Source organism: Rhinopithecus bieti, unplaced genomic scaffold (genome assembly GCF_001698545.2).
Source record: "Rhinopithecus bieti isolate Rb0 unplaced genomic scaffold, ASM169854v2 scaffold_1853, whole genome shotgun sequence".
Classification (NCBI taxonomy): Eukaryota; Metazoa; Chordata; class Mammalia; order Primates; family Cercopithecidae; genus Rhinopithecus; species Rhinopithecus bieti.
In genome coordinates this window covers 1,847,719-1,869,773 of record NW_016804151.1, presented here as the reverse complement: position 1 = coordinate 1,869,773, position 22,055 = coordinate 1,847,719, and positions in this window count along the sequence as shown.

Genomic DNA, 22,055 nt, shown 5'->3' with positions numbered 1-22,055 from the left:
TAGCCTCCAAAAATCTGCCCCTCCATAAAAGCAATGAGAATACTGGGGAAAAAAATGTCAAAATCAGCTTTTTCAGAAATCTGGTAATTAACCAAAGGTTTGCAAAGGTAAGAGGGGCATTTATTCAAGAAAAATAACTAAGTATCATTAAGACCACTGGGTTTTGTGGCATTTGATCTTGCATATTTTCATCTTCCTCTACTCAGTTCTACAATAGTCTTGAAATCCCAGCAATCTTGGAACCATGGAAGCTGTGAAACCAGCAGTCTAGCAGCCACTGAAAGATCCAGAATGGTTTTGAACCTCCCCAAAAGGCCCCATCCCTGGAGAATCATCTAGCAACTCCCTGGAAAAGCCCTATTCATAAGGTTTGTTATCTGACCAGACTCAGAGCTCCCACAATGAGAAAAGTTCTATCTCCATAACACTTGTTGAAAACAATCTGCTAATTGTTTAACATTGCAGTGGCCTGTGGCATTGATATCAATTGAGGCAAACAAGAAGCTTGTCAGAAAACTTTATGAAAAATCTGGGGAATAAGACACTTCTGGGGGCTTTGAAAAACTCCAGCTTATTCCTGGGGATCCAGAAGGATGCTTGCATTAGAGAGCTATGTGCATCCCCAAGACTTCAAAAGTATTGAAAGCCTGCCCCAAAACACCCACAAAGAGCCTCTCAGTAAAGGGTGAGAAATTTATTAACAAAAGATATTTAAGAAAACTCCTGCCCAATCCTTAGCTGAACAAGCTAAACAAGGAGTGACTTCTATGACTTCATTTCACAAATAATACAGACTTTACAGAATTAATGCAGAAAAGTTAATAAACAAATAGCCACAGCAACAACAACCAACAACAACAAAAAACACTGGAGGAGGCAGGAAGTCTGATTTCCAGAACTGCTACTTTGTATTATTTTAAATGTCCACTATTCACCAAAAACATTAAAAGACACACAAAGAAATAGGGAACTATGGCGCCCCCCCCTCCACACACACACAAACACACACACAGTCTCTTTCTCTCTCTCTCTCTCTCTCTCTCTCTCTCTCTCTCTCTCACACACACACACACACACACACACACACACACACACACACAAGCAGTCAGTAGAAAATGTACTCTCAGATGGAGATAAGGAACTTTTAGGAATGGGAATAAAGGTCACTCTTGCTATGCAAAGAGACTGGCAGCATCTTTTGCTTCTGTCCTAGAGATCTATAAAACTCTGAACTTGAGAGAGATGATTTAGAGTATCTGGTGAAAGAAATTCCTAAGTGGCAAAGCATTTAAGAGGAAGCAGAGCATAAAAATTTGGAAAATTTGCAGTCTGATAATGTGATAGAAAAGAAAACCTCATTTTCTGGGGAGAAATTCAAGCCAGCAGTAGAAATTTGCATAATCACCAAGATAATGGGGAAAATGTCTCCAGGGCATGTAAGAGACGCAGCAGTCCCTCCCATCACAGGCCTGGAGGCCTAGGAGGGAAAAATGGTTTCATGGGCTGGGCCCAGGGCCCCCCTGCTCTATGTAGCCTCAGAACATAGTGCCCTGCATCCCAGCTGCTTCAGCTCTAGCTGTGGCTAAAAGGGGAAAATGTACAGCTCAGGCCACTGTTCCAGAGGGTTCAAGTCCCAAGCCTTGGCACCTTATGCATAGTATTGGGCCTGTGGGTACATAGAAGTCAAGAATTGAGGTTTGGAAACCTCCATCTAGATTTCAGAGGATGTATGTAAATGCTTGATGTTTAGGCAGAAGTTTGCTGCAGAAACAGAGCCCTCATGGAGAACCTTTGCTAGGGTAATGCAGAAGGGAAATGTGGGGTTGGAGCCCCCACAGACAGTACCCACTGTGACACTGCCTGATGGAACTGTGAGAAGAGGGCCACCATCCTCCAGACCACAGAATGGTAGATCCACTAACAGCTCACACCATGCACCTGGAAAAGCCACAGAAACTCAATGCCAGCCCATGAAAGCAGCCTGGAAATGGGCTGTACCCTGTAAAGCCACAGGGGCGAAGCTACTCAAGGCTGTGGGAGTCCACCTCTTGCCTAAGTGTGCCCTGGATGTAAGACATGGAGTCAAAGGAGATCATTTTGGAACTTTAAGGTTTAATGACTGCCCTTTTGGATTTTGGATTTGCACAGGAGCTGTAACCCCTTTGTTTTGGCCAATTTCTCCCATTTTGAATGTGTGTATTTACACAATGCCCTGTACCCCAACGTGTGTATTTACCCAATGCCTGTACCAAAACCAAGTAACTAACTTGCTTTTGATTTTACAGACTCATAGATGGAAGGGATTTGCCTTGTCCCAGATGAGACGTTGGACTTGACCTTTTGAGTTAATGCTGGAATGAGTTAAGACTTTGAGGAACTGTTGGAAAGGTATGACTGTGTTTTGAAATGTGAGGACATGAGATTTGGGAGGGACCAGGAGTGGAATAATATGGTTTGACTGTGTACTCACCCAAATCTCATCTTGAATTATAGTTCCCATAATCTCTGTATGTCATGGGAGGGCCCCAGTGGGAGGTAATCAAATCATGGGGACAATTTCCCCCATACTATTCTCATGATAGTGAGTAAGTTCTCATGAAATCTGATGTTTTATAAGGGGCTTCCCCTTCACTCAGCTCTCATACTTAACTTTGCTGCTGCCATGTGAAGACAGACATGTTTGCTTCCCCTTCTGCCATGATTGTAAGTTTCCTGAGGCCTCCCTAGACATGCTGAACTGTGAGTCATTTAAACCTCTTTCCTTTATAAATTATCCAGTCTCAGGTATGTCTTTATTAGAATTAACTAATGCAAACATCTATAGAACACTGCTGCCTTCCACTCCTTCACCATATCAAGAGCAGAATACATGTTTTTCTCAAGAGCACATGCAGCATTCTCCAGTATTGACCATAAGTTAGGCTATAAAGCAAATCAATACAATTAAAAGGTTGAAAGTATGTGAAGTACATTTTGTGACTATAGGAAAAAGGCTGTTTTTCTGTACTCACAGAACTTCTGACAACAAATGTGTGGATTTTCCACAGCAAATAATTATCCAGTTCTCTCTGGATACCAACTGGGTATCATATAATTCAATTCAATTCTGACTCTATCTACCTGGAGTTAGCATCAGATCTCACAAATTAAGGGGCTCAGCTGCATACATACTTCAGTCATCAATTACATGTCCAGGCCTCCTGTACCTCTGGCTTACCAGCTATAAATCAGTTTCCCACAACCCCCTCCTCAGGGTTGATCATTTGCTTTGTGAAAGTTATCAGAATCAAAATGGAATCACTTGTGTTTAAAAAAAATACTGCAAAATAGAGCTGGGAAAGGGCATGAAGAGAGAGTTCTCACACTTGTATGCCTGATAACAAAACTATCACAAAAGAGAGCAAAAACCACAACCTTATGCAGAGGCCATTGCAGCCTTCCACAAAAATACTTCTACAAGGATATCTGCCCAGAAACCACTTGGCACCACCCTTTTATTGACTATTGTAGCCAAGGATAATAATTTCAAAAAAAAAAATTATGTAATTCTCTTCAGTTTTTTTGTGAAAACCTTTGTCTTCCTTTGCCTCCCTGAGTATGCACAGTTTACTACGCATACATATTCCCATTGCAATGTCCTAGTCCCAAGTAAATATCCTTTTCTTTTAGAGAGCCTCTGTCTATTATTTAGGTTTACTTAAATGATGTCAGAAATGGGACCTGAAGAAAGATCACTATCACAAGAAATTGTTGATTCTTGGAACCAATATGCAGTACTCAAAAGAGCTCTTTGAGCTCACCACTGCCATAGCTTGCCTTTTCTGCCCTGGTGAGTCTTTTCTTAGGCCAAGCCTTCCTATTTTTGGTAGAGGCTTTTGATATTATTTGAAATGTAGTTTGATTGTAAGGACCTCTTAATAAAGAACCTTACATGACCCCGCAATGATAAAAAAAAAAATACCTTTTGCCTTCTCTGGTAAATCCTTCCAGGTATAAAGACAGAGTACTCTGGTTTCTACTTTTTACCTGTGAGGCATAACTTTTCTGGTGAATTCAATTTGGCCTATGTACCTAATTCAATATTTTGTTTTATCTGCATGCCCAAGTTAAAACTTTTGTGAATACTTTTATCTTGGTTTGATTTAATTTGGTCTGTACATGATTCAGCTCTTTTCCATTGCTTATTTGCAAAAATCTTCCAAGAGTGAAATAACCATCTAACCATCACTTAGATGCATGCAAGATGGTTAATTAAAAGTCACTATGGCAGTCATTATCATCTAAACTCCTGACATGCCCTGACAGAATTTATAGGATTTTCTTTGCTCTTAAGAAATTAATAAGACATAGAATGGGTTTCTCAAACATTAAGGCATGCCAGGTTTTCTGGGAATCCAACTAACTATATATTATGGTCTCTTCCCATGAATATTTTTAAACCAGTGGGCAAATTATGTCAAGGAAAGTGTAGAATGCCGATGGCCATTATTCAAAATCTCTTTAAAAATATCTGCAACTATGGAGTTAACATGCAGAGTCTACTGAGTTCTCTATCTCTCTCTCTTTTTTTTTCTGCTAATTTTGAATCTGCTGACTTGTCTACTGGTGTTGACATAAAACTTACTGTCTATGGCATTCTAGCCAAGATTTTTTCAATGTCCTTAAAGGGCTTTCAAATTAATGACTTCACAAATTGCAACAGCTTCATGGTAACCAACAACCTAGGTGCCACTTGGAAAGGTAAATTTAGGTTTTCTTGATCAACAATCACTTAGGGGATGAAATAGCTAATTGAAAGATTAATAATCTAAAAGGAAAGAACTAGATAAATATGTTTACAAAGGTAAGGCTTTCAGATCAAACAGGTCACAATCCTGAACTCAGAGCAATAATATAAGACACCTTTTTCCAGCACAAAATTTTTTGTGTCTGCCATATAGGGGCCAAAAAGAAAATTTAAAAACTGGTAAAATGCTCCCCTACCCACAATTGACTGACTGGTCAAACAAACCAGACCAGGAAACAAAACAGATCCAAGGCCACTTGGAGATTTTTGTTTTCATATACAATTCAGCCAGTCCTAGCTAAAATGTAAACATTGCAAATTTAAACTCATTTGAAAATGTAAAAAGAGGAACATGTGGTGAAAGAGGATTTTTAAAAATCAAACTGCTTCAGAATTGCTTGACCCAAAATTTTGGTCCACAGCCTTCACTAGATTACCTATTGGGGCAAATAAAGTCTAGGCGTGTGAACAGGTTCCAATTTTGTCAGAAATACAATTTGGTCCCAATAGTTTTTTTTAATACACAAGGAAATTTGTGTTACTATCTCATAACGAACATTCTGAGATGAAAGCTGTAGATCTTCGTGTGTGTGTGTGTGTGTGTGTGTGTGTGTTTGATTTGATGTGTTTAACGCATGTGTACATATATTATGTCGCATGTTGCGGCTACATGGTAATACTAGCAGTCAGTCAGAAATTTCTTAAAGAATTCTATTAAGATTGGCTTACAAACCAGGACCATATTGATTCACAGCCAAATTCTACCAGATATACTAAGAAGCTGGTACCATTCATACTGAAACTATTTCTAAATATTGATAGGAGGGACTCCTCCCTAACTCATTCTCTGAGGCCAGTATCGTTCTGATATCAAAACCTAGCAGAGACATAACAAAAAAAAGAAAACTTCAGGCCAATATCCTTGATGAACATTGATGCAAAAATCTTCAACCAAATGCTAGCAAACTGAATTCAGCAGCACATCAAAGAGCGAATCCATCATGATCAAGTAGGCTTTATCCCTGGGATATAAGGTTGATTTAACATACACAGATTAATAAATGTAATTCATCACGTAAACAAAACTAAACACAAAAATCACATAATTATCTCAGTGGATGCAGAAAAGGCTTTCAATAAAATACAATACACTTTCAGGTTAAAAACCATGAATAAACTAGATATTGACGGAATATATCTCAAAATAATAAGAACCATATATAAGAAACCCACAGCTGACATTCTACAGAATGGGCAAAAGCTGGAAGCATTCCCCTTGAAAACCAGCACAAATAAGGGTGCCCTCTCTTACCACTCTTATTCAACATAGTATTGGAAGTCCTGGCCAGAATAATCAGGCAAGAGAAAGAAATAAAGGGTATTCAAATAAGAAAAGAGGAAGTCAGACTACCCCTGTTTTCAGATGACATATTGCTATATCCAGAAAATCCCAGAGTCTCTGCCCAAAAGCCACTTGAGCTGATAAACAACATCAGCAAGTTTACAGGATACAAAATCAATAGCAAATCAATAGCATTCTGTACATCAGCAACACCCAAGCTGAGAGCCAAATGAGAAATATAATCCCATTCACAATTGTCACAAAGAGAATAAAGTACTTAGGAAAACAGCTAGCCAGGGAGGTGAAAGATCTCTACAATGAAAATTACAAAAACTTCAAAGAAATCAGAGATGACACAAAGAAATGGAAAAACATTCCATGCTCATGAATAGGAAGAACCAATATTGTTAAATGTCCATACTGCTGAAAGCAATTTACAGATTCAATGCTATTCCCATCAAACTACCAATGACATTCTTTATAGAACTAGAAAAACTACTGTAAAAGTCAAATGGAACAAAAAAAGACCTTGAATAGCCAAATCAATCTTAAACAGAAAGAACAAAGCTAGAGACATCATGTTACCCAACTTCAAACTATACTACACAGCCACGGTAACCAAAACAACATAATTTAAGCACAAAAGCAGACACATAGAACAATGGACTAGAATAGAAACCGATAGCCATCTGATCTTTGACAAAACTGACAAAAACAAGCAATGAGGAAAGGACTTCCTTTTCAATAAATGGTCCTGGGATTAGCTGGCTAGCCATATGCAGAAAATTGAAACTGGACCACTTCTTTACACCACATCAAAAATCAAGATGGATTAAACACTTAAATGGCAAACCCAAAACTATAAAAACTCTGGAAGATAACCCTGGAAATACCATTCAAGACATAGGAATGGGCAAATATTTAAGGACGAAGATGCCAAAAGTGATTGTAACAGAAGCAAAAATTGACAAACGGGATCTAATTAAACCAAAGAGCTTCTGCACAGCACAAGAAACTATCAACAGAGTAAATGGATACCTAGAGAATGGAAGAAAACATTTGGAAGCTATACATCTGACAAAGGTCTGATATATAGTATCTATAAGGAACTTATATTTACAAGCAAAAAACAAAAAATCTTATTAAAAAGTGGGCAGAGGACATGCACAGACATTTTCTAAAGAAGACACATGCAATGCAACCAGCAAGCATATGAAAAAAATGTTCAATATCTTTAGAGAAATGCAAATCAAAACCACAATGAGATATCATCTCATACCAGTCAGAATGGCTACTAATAAAAAGTCAAAGAATAACAGATGTTGGTGAGGGTGCAGCGAAATGGGGATGCTTATACTACTACTGGTGGGTGTGTGGATTAGTTCAATCATTGTGAAAAGTAGTGTGGTGATTCCTCAAAGAGCTAAAAACAGAAATACCATTTGACCCAGCAATCCCATTACTGGGTATATACCCAAAGAAATATAAAACTGTTCTACCATAAAAACACATGCAAGTGTATGCACTGCAGCAATATAAACAACAGCAAAGACATAGAATCAACTTAAATCCCCATCAACAGCAGACTGGATAAAGAAAATATGGTACATATATACCATGTAATACCATGCAGCCATAAAAAAGAATGAGGTCACATCCTTTGCAGAAACATGGATGAAGCTGGAGGCCATTATCCTTAGCAAACTAACACAGGAACAGAAAACCAAATACCACATGTTCTCACTTATAAGTGGAGCTAAATAATGAGAACCAATAGGCACAAAGAGAAGAACAGACACTGGGGCCTACTTGAGGAGGGAGGTTAGGAGGAGGGAGAGAATCAAAAAACTATCAGGTGCTATGCTTAGTACCTCAGTGATGAAATAATCTGCACAAAAAACCCCCATGACAGAAGTTTACCTATATAACAAACCTGAATATGTACTCTTGAATCTAAAAAAAAAATTTTTTTAAAGACAATGGAAGAAAAAAAGACACTCCTGTCAATCCTGAAAATTCCAAGGGTTTTAAGAGTTATGTGCCAGAAACCAGGGACAATGATCAAACATATATTCCTTGTGATATGACCGTATCACACTGACCACATAGAATGAAACTAGAAATCAATGACAAAAGGAAATCTGGTAATATGACAATATGTGGAAATTAAACAATGTTTTTCTAAATAATAAACAGTTAAAATAATTAGAGGCTATACTGAGGTGAAATAAAGATGAAAGACAACAAAAATTTATGGGATGAAGCTGAAGCAGTGCTCAAAAGGAAAACTATAGCTGTAAATCCCAATATTAAAATAGAGGAAGGCCAGATGTGGTGGCATGTACCTATAATCCCAGCACTTTGGGAAGCTGAGACAGGAATATTACTTATACCCAAGAGTTTGAGGCTGCTCTGATTGTCCCACTTCACTCCAGTCTGCGCAATAAAGTGAGATCCTGTCTCTCTAAAAAAAGAAGTAGGATAACATTAATAAATATAATGTTCCACCTTAAGAAACTAGAAAAAGATAGCAAACTAAATGCAAAGACACAGAAGGAAAAGAATACTAAAGATTAGAGTGGAAATAAAATAGCAAAACAATAGAAAAGCTCCACAAAATAAAATTAGATTCTATAAAAAAATTAACAAATTGATAACATTTAGATGGGCTGACCAGGGGAAACCAGACAAGGCTCAGTTATTAAAATCATGAATGAAAGAGGACGCCATTACCAATTTTACTGAAAAAAAAGATAATAAGGAAATACTGGGGGCAATCATATGCCTACAAATTAGATAAATAAAATGGAAAAATTATTGGAAAGATACAAGCTACAGAAACTGACTCAAGAAGGATTGGAATATCTGAATGGATTACAACAAATAAAGTGATTAAATTAGTCTCCCTCCAAAAAAAAAAAAAAAAAAAAAAAAACTCAATGGCCTCAGTGGAATCTATGTTTAAGGAAGAATTAGTACCAACTGTTTGCAAACTCTTCCGAAACGTAGAAAAGAAGGGAACACTTTCCAATTTATTCTATGAGGCCAGTGTTACCCTAAAATCAAAGCCAGAAAAAAGACATCATGACAAAGGAAAACTACAGAACAATAACTCTTAGTAATAGAGAATCAAAAATATTTAACATAATACTAGTAACCTATTTCTAGAAACGTATATAAAGGATTACACACCATGACAGAGTAGGATTTATCCCAGAAATGCAAGATTGGCTTAACATGCAATAATCATTCAATGTAATACATCATATGAGTAGAATGAAAGACAGAAACCAGAAGACTATTTCAACAGAGGCAGTAAAAAGCATTTGAAATATTCAAGAAACCATGAATGGAAGGGGACTTTCTTGACCTAATGACTGTCTATGAAAAACCCACAGATAAGATCATAGTTAATGGTGAAGCTGAATGCTTTACCCTTAAGATCAGGGATAAAACAAAGATATCTGTTTTCACCACTTCTATCCTACAGTGCACTAGAAATTCTGTCAAGGAAATTAGGAAAGAAAAAACAAATGACAGGAACTCAAGTTGGAAAGGAAGAAATAAAGCTATCTCTATTTGCAAACAACGTAATTTTAAATATGGAGAATTCTAAGAAATTCTGAAATGACTATTAGAATTTAAAAAGGAGTCCATCAAATTTTCAGGATACAATGTAAATATACAAAACTAATTGCATTTTATACACTAGCAATAAGCAACCTAAAACTTAAGAAAATAAATTTTACTTATAATAGCATCAAAAAAATTAAATATTAACAAAAGAAGTACAAGACATACATTGAAATGACAAATCACTGTTGAAAGACATTTTATTTTATTATTTTATTCATTTACTTATTTATTTATTTTTTTTGAGATAGAGTCTCACTCTGTCACCCAGCGCCCAGGCTGAAGTGCAATGGTGCGATCTCGGCTCACTGCAACCTCTGCCTCCCAGGTTCAAATGATTCTCCTGCCTCAGCCTCCTGAGTAGCTGGTATTACAGGTGTGTGCCACCATGCCCAGCAAATTTTTGTATTTTTAGTAGAGATGGGGCTATGCCATGTCAGCCAGGCTGATGTTGAACTCCCGACCTCAAGTCATCCACCCACCTCAGTCTCCCAGTGCTGAGATTACAAGCATGAGCCACCATGCCCAGCCCAAAGGACATTTTAAAATATAGAAATTAATGGAAAGATATCCCACATTCATGGATCAGAAAACTTGATATTGTTAAAATGGGGATACTCCAGATTAATTTATGGATTCAATATAATGCCTACCAAAACAGTTTTTTTGCAGAAATTGACAAAATGATTTTAAAACTCATGTGGAAATGAAAAGTAGTAGAATAGCTAAAACAATCATCAAAAGAACAAAATTGGGGGACTTATTTCACTATTTCAAAATCTGACTACAAAGCTACAGTAATTAAGGTAGTGTGATACAGGCATCAGGATAAGCATATAGATCAATGGAATAGAAATGAGAGTCTAGAAATACACCTTTACATTTATAGTTAACTGATTTTCGACAAGTGTATCATGACAATTCAAAGCAAACTAAATGAGGACAGAATAGTTTGTTTCATCAAATGGTGCTGGGACAACTAGTTATCCACATGTAAAAGAATTACATTGGACGTTTCCCTCACAAAGTTAATTCAAAAAGGATAATAGAACTATATATAATGGTTAATAACATAACATTATTAGAAGAAAACAAAGGATTGAACCCTCATGGCCTTAAATCTAGGCAATAGATTTCTAGATGTGACTCCAAAAGCATGAGAAAAAAGACAAAAACAAATAAATTGGGCTTTATTGAAATTTAAAGCATATGTGCTTCAGGAAAACAATCAAGAACATGAAAAGACAACAAAAAACGAGATAAAATATTTGCAAGTTGTTATCTCATAAGGAACTTGTACCTTGAATATATAAAGAACTTTTACAACTCAATAATAAAAAGATAAGTAACCCAATCAAAGTTATATAAATACATATTTCTCCAAGAAACATATACAAATGGCCAATAAGCACATACAGGGATGCTCAACATTAGTCAATAAGAAATTGCAAATCAAAACCACAATGAATGTCATTTTATTTCCAACAGGACAACTAAAACCAAAAAGATAAAAGCCAGCAAGTACTGGTGAAGATTAGAGAAATTAGAACTCTTATACATTGCTGGTGAGATTATAAGATGGTTCATCCATTTTGGAAAATTGTTTAGCATTTCCTCAAAACATTAAACATAGAGTTATCATATGATCCAGCAACTCCACTCCTAGGTGTATTGCCATGAGAAATATAAACATACACAAATCCTTGTATAAAAATGAATATTTATAGCCTCATTATTTATTACAGCCCCAAAGTGGAAAGAACAAAACATCCATTACCTGAGGAATGAAAAAAATGTTATATATCTATATAATGGAATATTATTCAACAACTAAAAAGGAATGAAGTACTGAGATATGCTACAACATGGATGAAGCTTGAAAACATAATGCTAAGAGGCCTTTCACAAAAGCACACATATTGTATAATTCCATTTATAGGAAATGTCCAGAATAGGCAAATCCACAGGGACAGAGAACAGATGCGTTATTTCCAGGGACTAGGGTCAGGGATAATGGGGAGTGATTCCTAATGGATACAAAGTTTCCTTTGGGGGTGATAAAAGTGTTCTGGAATTGGATAGTTGTGATGGTTGTATAACTCTACAACTCTGTGAACATACTAAAACCCAGCAAATTGTACACCTTTAAAAGGTAGACTTTTATGGTATATTAATATCTTAAAAAACAAATTAGGAGGAGTATAATAGCCAAAAATGACCATACTTAACTGCCCCCCTACAAGTCCTTCTGTATTCTATGACCTTCCTCCTTTCCATCCTTCCTCATTCAGGCTGAGCTTTCCCTTCGCTCTCTCTTTTCTCTTCCATCTCACTTATTCGAAGTCTCCTAGAATCATCAGCCTGCTTCACCTTGGGATTTTGAAGGCCCTCTGCTTTGCCCCCTGTGCTTTGCATATGAGTACCCTGAATCACAGAGAGGACAGGTGACCCACTCAAGGCTTTGGAGTGAAGAAGTGATCAAGCCAGGGGATCTGCAATGAGAAGTTTTCTCTCTCTGGCCCCTCAGTGCTTCCTATTTACCTGCGCAGGAAAAGGGTCTGCTAAGGATTTAAGAATCACCTGGATGACCCTCCTTCCCTGAGAAGTTAACTCATGGGTTAACTTCTGGGCCTTCCAGCCTAGACTTTTTCCTTCCTGGGCTCTCTCTTCCTCTTTCCTCTGTCCTCTGCCTCCCATTACATTTTCCTTTTCTCCCCAAACCTCTCTTCTACATCTCACCCTACCCACCTTTGACTCTAGCAGCTTTCCTCTGAACCTCCTTCCCTCCTCCATTTATCCCCACATTTCCTCCAGAAATCTCTGCTGATGCATCCCCAGGCTCACTCTCTCAAATCTGACAGTAGAACAAGAATATATAGGCAGTTTGGGCCATGTGTTATAATTATAGTTAATTGGCAAATTTCCTTGCTGCATATATAATGGATAAAAGTAGCAAGTAGTCTTTAACATGCATTGTTAGCTTCTGAAGCTTCTTTATTCCTTGTACATTTTTTATCTTCCTCCAAACACTTATGAGTATCATGAATAGCATCTAACAAACTTAGTCAAGCCTAAGAAAGTAACTGACACATAGACCATGAAAGTGAATATTTAACATCATTATACCACACACACACACACACACACACTCATACTCATACTCACACTCAAAGAGAGTGAGAGAGACTTGAATGCCTGACATTACTGTAATTTTTGTCTCTGTGAGTGATCTTGCCTGCTATAGCTATGACAGTTTCCTAAAAACTGATTAAATTGATTGGATTAGAATAGTTTTAGCCCAGTTTCTCTTTATTTCCCCTCAGAAGTGGGAGTGAGTGTGGGGCTCTTTCTGACACCTCATATTTCCAGGTTCTAGGCTCCAGGGGCAGAGAGTTGCTAACAGCCAAGTAATAAACCCACGTGCCTTAAGTAGGCTCTGAGGTGGAAAAAACAGACAAGTTGGCTTCATACTAACAACAGAAGAAGCTTCAACTTGTCACCTTCTTCCATTGCCCCAAGACTGGCAGCAGGGTCAGTGTTATGAACATGTAGCCTGTGCAGTCACAGAGGTCCATATGCTTAGAACGACACCATGCTTGGTTTAATGCTCTGCTGTCATTGTCTTGAAATTCTTAATGATTTTTTAAGTGGGTGCCCTGCACTTTCATTTTTCATTGAATCCCGCAAATTATTTAACCAGTCATAGCCACAGTCACCTGTGAGAAGAACGAGCATGTGCTAGGTCAGTATTTGGTCCTCTTCTCCCTCACCTCCTTGGTTTTGTAACAGATTTCTCTGATCTTCTCCTGCTCCTGATGTGGCAGATAGAAAGGTAAAAGGTAAGGGAGAGTTGAGAAGAATGTATTTTCCCAAGTACATAAATAATCAGTTGAGGGTCATCATTCTGTTCCCTAGGAAAGATGAGGGTTTTTTCAGCTTTTCTTTATAATTAAGGAGGAAAGAGTCAACCATGTAAGATGAGAGAATGAAGTGTGGTATGTGTATGTATGTGTGCATATATTAAAGCAGTTGTATTTTCTATGTGCCAGAGACTACATCAAGAATTTTGTGTATGTAATCAAATTTATTCCTCAAGATGAACTATGAGGTAAATATTACTATTATTCCAACTTACAGATGAAGAAAATGATTCCTGGAAAAATTAAATAGGCAAGGTGGCCGAGCAAAATGGTAGAATAGCAGGCTCCACTGATCATTCTCCCTGTAAGGACACCAATTTAACAACTGTCTACACCAAAAAAAAAAAAAAGCACCTTCATAAGAACCAAAAATCAGGCGAGCATTCACAGTACTTGGTTTTAACTTCATATTGCTGAAGAGGTAGGAAAAACAGTCTTGAATTGCTGACACTACCCCTTCCCCATTTCCCAGCAGCAATGGCAAAGTGCAGACATTTCTGTGCTCTGGGGAGAGGGAGATCACAGCAATTGTGAGGCGTTGAACTCAGTGCTGCCCTATTATAACAGAAAACAAAACCAGATCAAACTCAGCTGATGCCTGCCCATGGAGGGAGCATTTAAACCAGCCCTGGAGTTCTTGAATGGCTGTCTAGGCCAGAAGGGCTGCAATGCTTTGGCAAGTCCTAGTGCTGAACTGGTCCCAGAAACAATGGACTGAGGGACCACAGGACCTACTGAGACACCAACTGGGGCAGCTAAGGGAGTGCAGGCATCACTCCTTCCCTCACCACAGGCTGCACAGCTCTTGGCTCAAAAAAAAAGTCCCCTTTTCTCCAGTTGAGGAGAGGAAAGGGAAGAATAGAGAGGACTTCGTCCTGCATCTTGGAAACCAGCTCAACCACAGTAGGATAGGGCACTGGTCAGAGTCATGAGGCCCTCTTTCCAGACAACATTTCTCAATACACCCTGGGCCAGAAGGGAACTGACTGCCCTGAAGGAAAGAACTCAGCCCTGTCAGTATTCATCACTTGCTAACTGAAGAGCCCTTGGACCCTGAATAACCAGCAGCGATACCCAGGTACTACATTGAGGGCCTTGGGTGAGACTTGGAGACTTACTGGTGTTGAGTGAGACTCAGCACATTCCCAGCTGTAGTAGCTATGGGGCAAGATTGCTTCCACTTGAGAAAGGCAGAGGGAAAAATAAAGAGGACTTTGTCTTGCACTTTATGTACCAGCTTAGCCACAGGGGTTTAGAGCACCAAGCAGGCTTATGGAGTCCCCACTTCTGGTACTTGGCTTTTTGATGGCATTTCTGGACCTTCCCTGAGCCAGAGGGGAGCCCACTGCTCTGAAGGGTGAGTCTCAGATTAGGCAGCATTCACTGCAAGCTGAATGAAGAGCCCTCAGGCCATAAAAGGACATCAACGGTAGTCTAGCCATACTCCTCATGGATTTCTGGTGGCAGTGGCCATGGGGTGAGGCTCCTCTGCCTCTGGAAAGGTGAAGTAAGAGTAGAAAGGACCGCATCTTGTGGTTTGAGTGGCAGCTCAGTGATAGTAAAATGGAACACCAAGTAGACTTCCAAGGTTTTTAACTCCAGTCCCTGAATCTCAGATGGCACCTCTGGACATACCTGGGGCCTGGGGAAACTTACCACCCTGAAGAAAAGGACACAGGCCTAGCGGGCTTTAGCCACCTACTGATGGTAGAGCCCCAGGGCCTTGAGTGAACATAAGATATAGCCATGGAGTGGTTTTTGGGAGAGACCCAGTGCTGTGTGGTTTCAAGCCTGACCCAGTGCAGTCCTGGTGGTGGTCGCCACAGAGCTGCCTGTGTCAGTTCACTCCAGCTCCAGGTGGCTCAGAACAGAGAGAAAGACTTCTTTCGTTTGGGAGAAAATAAAAATAAATAAATAAATAAATAAATAAATAAATAAACAAGAATCTATGTCTAGCAATCCAGAAAATTCTTCCAGATCTTGTCTGGAAGAGCATTCTTCCAGATGGTAAGACCATCAAGGTGTTACCTCTAAGAGTCTGCAAGAACCACAGCATTACTGGGCTTGGCATGCCCTCTAAAGCAGATATAGCTTAGATCACAACACCAAGCTTCTTTGAATATATGGAAAGTCTTCTCGTGAAGCACAGGTAGAAACAAGCCCAGACTGGGAAGACTACTATAAATACCTAACTCTTCAATACCCAGATACTGAAGAACATCTACAAGCAGCAACACAATCCAGGAATACATGACCTAACCAAATGAACTAATTAAGGTACCAGGAACCAATTCTGGAAAAAAAACAGATATGTAAACTTTCAGACAGAGAATTCAAAATAGCTGTGTTGAGGAAACTCAAAAGAAATTCAAGATAATACAGAGAAGGAATTCAGAATTATATCAGATAAAGTGAACAAAGAGACTGAAATAATTTGAAAGAATCAAGCATAAATTCTGGAGCTAAAAAATGCAATTGGATTACTAAAGAATGCATAAGAGCTTTTTGATAGCAGAATTGACAAAGCAGAAGAAAGAATTAGTGAGCTTGAAGGCAAGCTATTTGAAAATACACAGTCAGAGAAGACAAAAGAAATAATAACAGAAAATGAAACACATCAACAGGATCTATAAAATGGTCCCCAAAGGGCCAATCTAAGAGTTATTGGCCTTAAAGATGAGCTAGAGAAAGGGATAGGGGTAGGAAGTTTATTCAAAGAGATAATAACAAAGAACTTCCCAAACCTAAAGTAAGACTTCAATATCCAAGTACAAGAAGCTTGTAGAACACCAAGCAGGTTTAACCCAAAGAAGACTACCTCAAGGTATTTAATAATTAAATTTCCAAAGGAAGATCCAAAGAAAGGATCCTAAAAGCAGCCAGAGGAAACAAATAACATAAAATGGAACTCCAGTATGTCTGACAGAAAACTTTTCAGTGGAAACCTTACAGACCAGGAAAGAGTAGCATGACATATTCAAAGTGCTGAAGAAAAAATCTTTTACCCTAGAATAGTATATCCAGTGAAAATATTCTTCAGACATGAAGAAGAAATAAAGACTTTCCCAGACAAGCAAAAGCTGATGGATTTCATCAACACCAGAACTATCCTACAAAAAATGCTAAAGGGAGTACTTCAATCAGAAAGAAAAGCACATTAATGAGCAATAAGAAATCATCTGAAGCCACAAAATTCACTGGTAAGACTAAGTACACAGAAAATCACAGACTATTATTACACTGTTAACAGTGGTGTGTAAACTACTCTTAGGTAGAAAGACTAAATGATGAACCAATCAAACATAATAACTACAACAACTTTTTGTTTGTTTGTTTGTTTTGAGACAGAGTCTCACTCTGTCACCCAGGCTGGAGTGCAGTGGTGCGATCTCTACTCACTGCAAGCTCCACCTCTCAGGTTCACACCACTCTCCTGTCTCAGCCTCCCGAGTAGCTGGGACTACAGGCACCCACCACCATGCCCGACTAATTTTTTGTATTTTTAGTAGAGATGGGATTTCGCCCTGTACAATAACTTTTAAAGATAGTACAATAAAATATAAATAGAAAAAACAAAACTTAAAAGCATGGGCATGAAGTTAAGGTGTAGAGTCCTTATTAGTTTTCTTTTTGCTTGTTTATATGTTTACGCAAACAGTGTTAACTTGTTATCAGCTTAAAATAATAGGTTATAAGATAGTATCTGCAAGCCTCATGGTAACCTCATACCAAACATATGCAATGGATAAATAAGAAAATAAAAAGCAAGAAATTAAATTATATCACCAGAGAAAATTACCTTCATTAAAAGGAAGACAGAAAACAAAGAATAAAGAAAGGGAAGACCACAAAACAACCAGAAAACAAATAACAAAATGGCAGGAGTGAGTCCTTATTCATCAATAATAACACTGAATATAAATAAATTAAACTCTCCAATCAAAAGACACAAAGTGGCTGAATGAAGGAAAAAGCAAGATCCAATGTTCTGTGACCTAAAAGAAACACACCTCACCTATGAAGACACATATAGACTAAAAATAAAAGGATGGAAAAAAATATCCCACAGCAATGGAAACCAAAACAGAAAAGGAGTAGCTAAGTACTTAGACAAAATCAATTTCAGAGAAAAACTGTCAGAAGGGACAAAGAAGGTCACTATATAATGATTACAGGGTCAGTTAAGCAACATGAAGTAACAATTTAAAATACACATGCACCCAACACTGGAGAACCCATATATACAAAGCAAATATTATTAGAACTAAAGAGAGAGACAGACCCCATACAATAATAACTGGAGACTTCAACAATCCACTCTCAGCATTGGATGGGTCTTCCAGACAGAAAATCAACAAAGAAACATTCGAACTTAATCGACACTATAGATCAAATGGATCTAACAGATATTTATAGAACGTTTTATCCAATGGCTAAAGAATACACATTGCTTACCTCAGTACATGGATCATTCTCAAGGACAGACCATATGTTAGGTTATAAAACAGTCTTGAAATGTTTTTAAAAATTAAAATAGTACCAAACATCTTTTCTGACCACAAGGGAATGAAACTAGAAGTCAATAACAAGAGGAATTTTGGAACTGTACGAACATGAGGAAACTAAACAATATGCTCCTGAATGACCAGTTGATCAATGAAGAAATTAAGAAGGAAATTGAAAAATTTCTTGAAACAAATGATAATGGAAACACAACATATCAAAACCTATGGGATACAGCAAAAGTAACACTAAGAGGGAAACTTATATGAGCCTGATCAAAAAAGAAAAAAAAAAACTTCACATAAACAACCAAATAATGCATCTTAAGTAACTAGAAAAGCAAGAGCAAAACAAATTCAAAATTAGTAGAAGAAATAATAAAGATCAGAAGAGAAATAAATAAAATTTAAAAGATGAAAACAATACAAAGATCATAAGATAAAACAAAAGTTAGTTCTTTGAAAAGTTAAACAAAATGGACACATCTTTAACCAGACTAAAAATAAGAGAGAGGATCAAAATAAACAAAATCAGAGATGAAAAAGGAAACATTATAACTGATACCACATAAATTCAAAGGATCATTAGTGGCTGAACAACTATATACTATAAATTGGAAAACCTAGAAGAAATGGACAAATTTCTAGACACATACAATCTACCATGATTGAACCAGGAAGAAATCCAAAATCTGAACAGACCAATAACAAGTAATGAAATCAAAGCTGTAATTAAAAATCTCTTAGTAAAGAGAAGCATGGGACTCAATGACTTCACTGCTGATTCCATGAAACATTAAAAGAATACCAATCTTACACAAACTAATCCAAAAAATTACAGGAGGAGGGAATACTTCCATACTAATTCTATGAAGGCAGTATTACCCTGATACCAAAACCAAACAAAGACACATCAAAAACAACAAAACTACAGGCCAATATCTCTGACAAATACTGATGTAAAAATCCTAAACAAAATACTAGCAAACTCAATTCAATAATACATTAAGGAGATTGTTTATCACGGCCAAGTAGAATTTATTCCTGGAATGAAAAAAAAATTGCTCAACATAAACAAATCAATCAATATGATACATCGCATGAAGAAAATGAAAGACAAAAACCACATTATCTTTTCAATTGATGCTGAAAAACTTTTGATAAAATTAAATATTCCTTCATAGTAAAACTCTTAAAAAACTGGATATACCAAAACAGCGTGATACTGGTACTAAAACAGAGCTATAGACCAATGGAACAGAACAGAGCCCTTAGAAATTATACCATACATCTACAGCCATCTGATCTTTGACAAACCTGACAAAAACAAGAAATGGGGAAAGGATTCCCTATTTAATAAATGGTGCTGGGAAAATTGGCAGCCATAAGTAGAAAGCTGAAACTGGGTCCTTTCCTTAATCCTTATACAAAAATTAATTCAAGATGGATTAGAGACTTAAATGTTAGACCTAATACCATAAAAACCCTAGAAGAAAACCTAGGCAATACCATTCAGGACATAGGCATGGGCAAGGACTTCATGTCTAAAACACCAAAAGCAACGGCAGCAAAAGCCAAAATTGACAAATGGGATCTAATTAAACTAAAGAGCTTCTGCACAGCAAAAGAAACTACCATCAGAGTGAACAGGCAACCTACAGAATGGGAGAAAATTTTTGCAATCTACTCATCTGACAAAGGGCTAATATCCAGAATCTACAAAGAACTCAAACAAATTTACAAGAAAAAAACAAACAACCCCATCAAAAAGTGGGCAAAGGATATGAACAGACATTTCTCAAAAGAAGACATTCATACAGCCAACAGACACATGAAAAAATGCTCATCATCACTCGCCATCAGAGAAATGCAAATCAAAACCACAATGAGATACCATCTCACACCAGTTAGAATGGCAATCATTAAAAAGTCAGGAAACAACAGGTGCTGGAGAGGATGTGGAGAAATAGGAACACTTTTACACTGTTGGTGGGATTGTAAACTAGTTCAACCATTATGGAAAACAGTATGGCAATTCCTCAAGGATCTAGAACTAGATGTACCATATGACCCAGCCATCCCACTACTGGGTATATACCCAAAGGATTATAAATTATTCTACTACAAAGACACATGCACACGTATGTTTATTGCGGCACTATTCACAATAGCAAAGACTTGGAATCAACCCAAATGTCCATCTGTGACAGACTGGATTAAGAAAATGTGGCACATATACACCATGGAATACTATGCAGCCATCAAAAAGGATGAGTTCATGTCCTTTGTAGGGACATGGATGCAGCTGGAAACCATCATTCTCAGCAAACTATCAGAAGAACAGAACACCAAACACTGCATGTTCTCACTCACAGGTGGGAATTGAACAATGAGATCACTTGGACACGGGAAGGCAAACATCACACACCGGGGACTATTGTGGGGAGAGGGTTGGGAGGAGGGATGGCATTGGGAGTTATACCTGATGTAAATGACGAGTTGATGGGTGCTGATGAGTTGATGGGTGCAGCACACCAACATGACACTTGTATACATATGTAACAAACCTGCACATTGTGCACATGTACCCTAGAACTTAAAGTATGATAAAAAAAAAAAACTGGATATAGAAGAAACATACCTTAACATAATAAAAGCCACATGCAAAAAACCCACAGGTAGTATCATACTGAACAGGGAAAACCTGCAAGTCTTTCCTCTAATACCTGGAACATGTGAAGGATTTCTACTTTCACCTCTGTTATTCAACATAGTACTGCAAATCCTAGCAAGAGCAACCAGACAAGTGAAAGAAATAAAGGAAAATTGGAAAGGAAGAAGTCAAATTATCCTTGATTTCAGAGGATATAATCTTACATTTGGAAAACCTAAATACTCCACCAAAAACTATTAGTACTAATAAACGAATTCAGTAAAGTTGCAGGACACAAAATCAGTATACAAAAATCAATAGCATTTCCATATGCTAACAGTGAACAATCTAAAAAAGAAATTTAAAAAGTAATCCCATTAACAACAGCCACACATAAAATTAAATATCTAGGAATTAACCAAAGAAGTGAAAGATTGCTATAATAAAAACTACAAAATACAGATGAAAGAAATTGAAGAGGACTATGGAAAGATATTCCATGTTCATGGATTGGAATAATCAATATTGTTAAAATATCCATATTATCCAAAGTAATCTACAGTTTCAATGCAACCTCTATCAAAATACCAATGACATTCTTCACAGAAATAGAAAAAAAATCCTCCTATTTACATGGAACCACAAAAGACCCAGAATAGTTGAAATCATCCTAAACAAAAGGAACAAAACTGGAAGTATCACATTATCTGACTTCAAATTATATTACAGAGCTATAGTAACAAAAACAGCATAGTAGTGGCATGAAAACAGACACATAGACAATGAACAGAATAGAGAACTCAAAAACAAATCCACACAGCTACAATGAACTCATTTTTGACAAATATGCCAAGAATATGCCCTGAGGGAAAGACAATCTCTTCAACCGAGACTGGGAAAACTAAATATCCATATGCAAAATAATGAAACTTGACCCATATCTCTTGCCATGTACAAAAATCAGATCAAAATGGACTAAAGAATTTAATCAAAGACCTCAAACTATGAAACTACTACAAGAAAACATTGGAGAAACTCTCCTGGACATCAGTCTGAGTGGAAATTTCTTGAGTAATATCCCACAGCACAGGCAACCAAAGCAAACATGGACAAATGGGATCAGATCAAGCAAAAAAGCTTCTGTACAGCAAACAAAACAATAAACAAAGCTAAGAGACAATCCACAGAATGGGAGAAGATATTTGCGAACTATCCATTT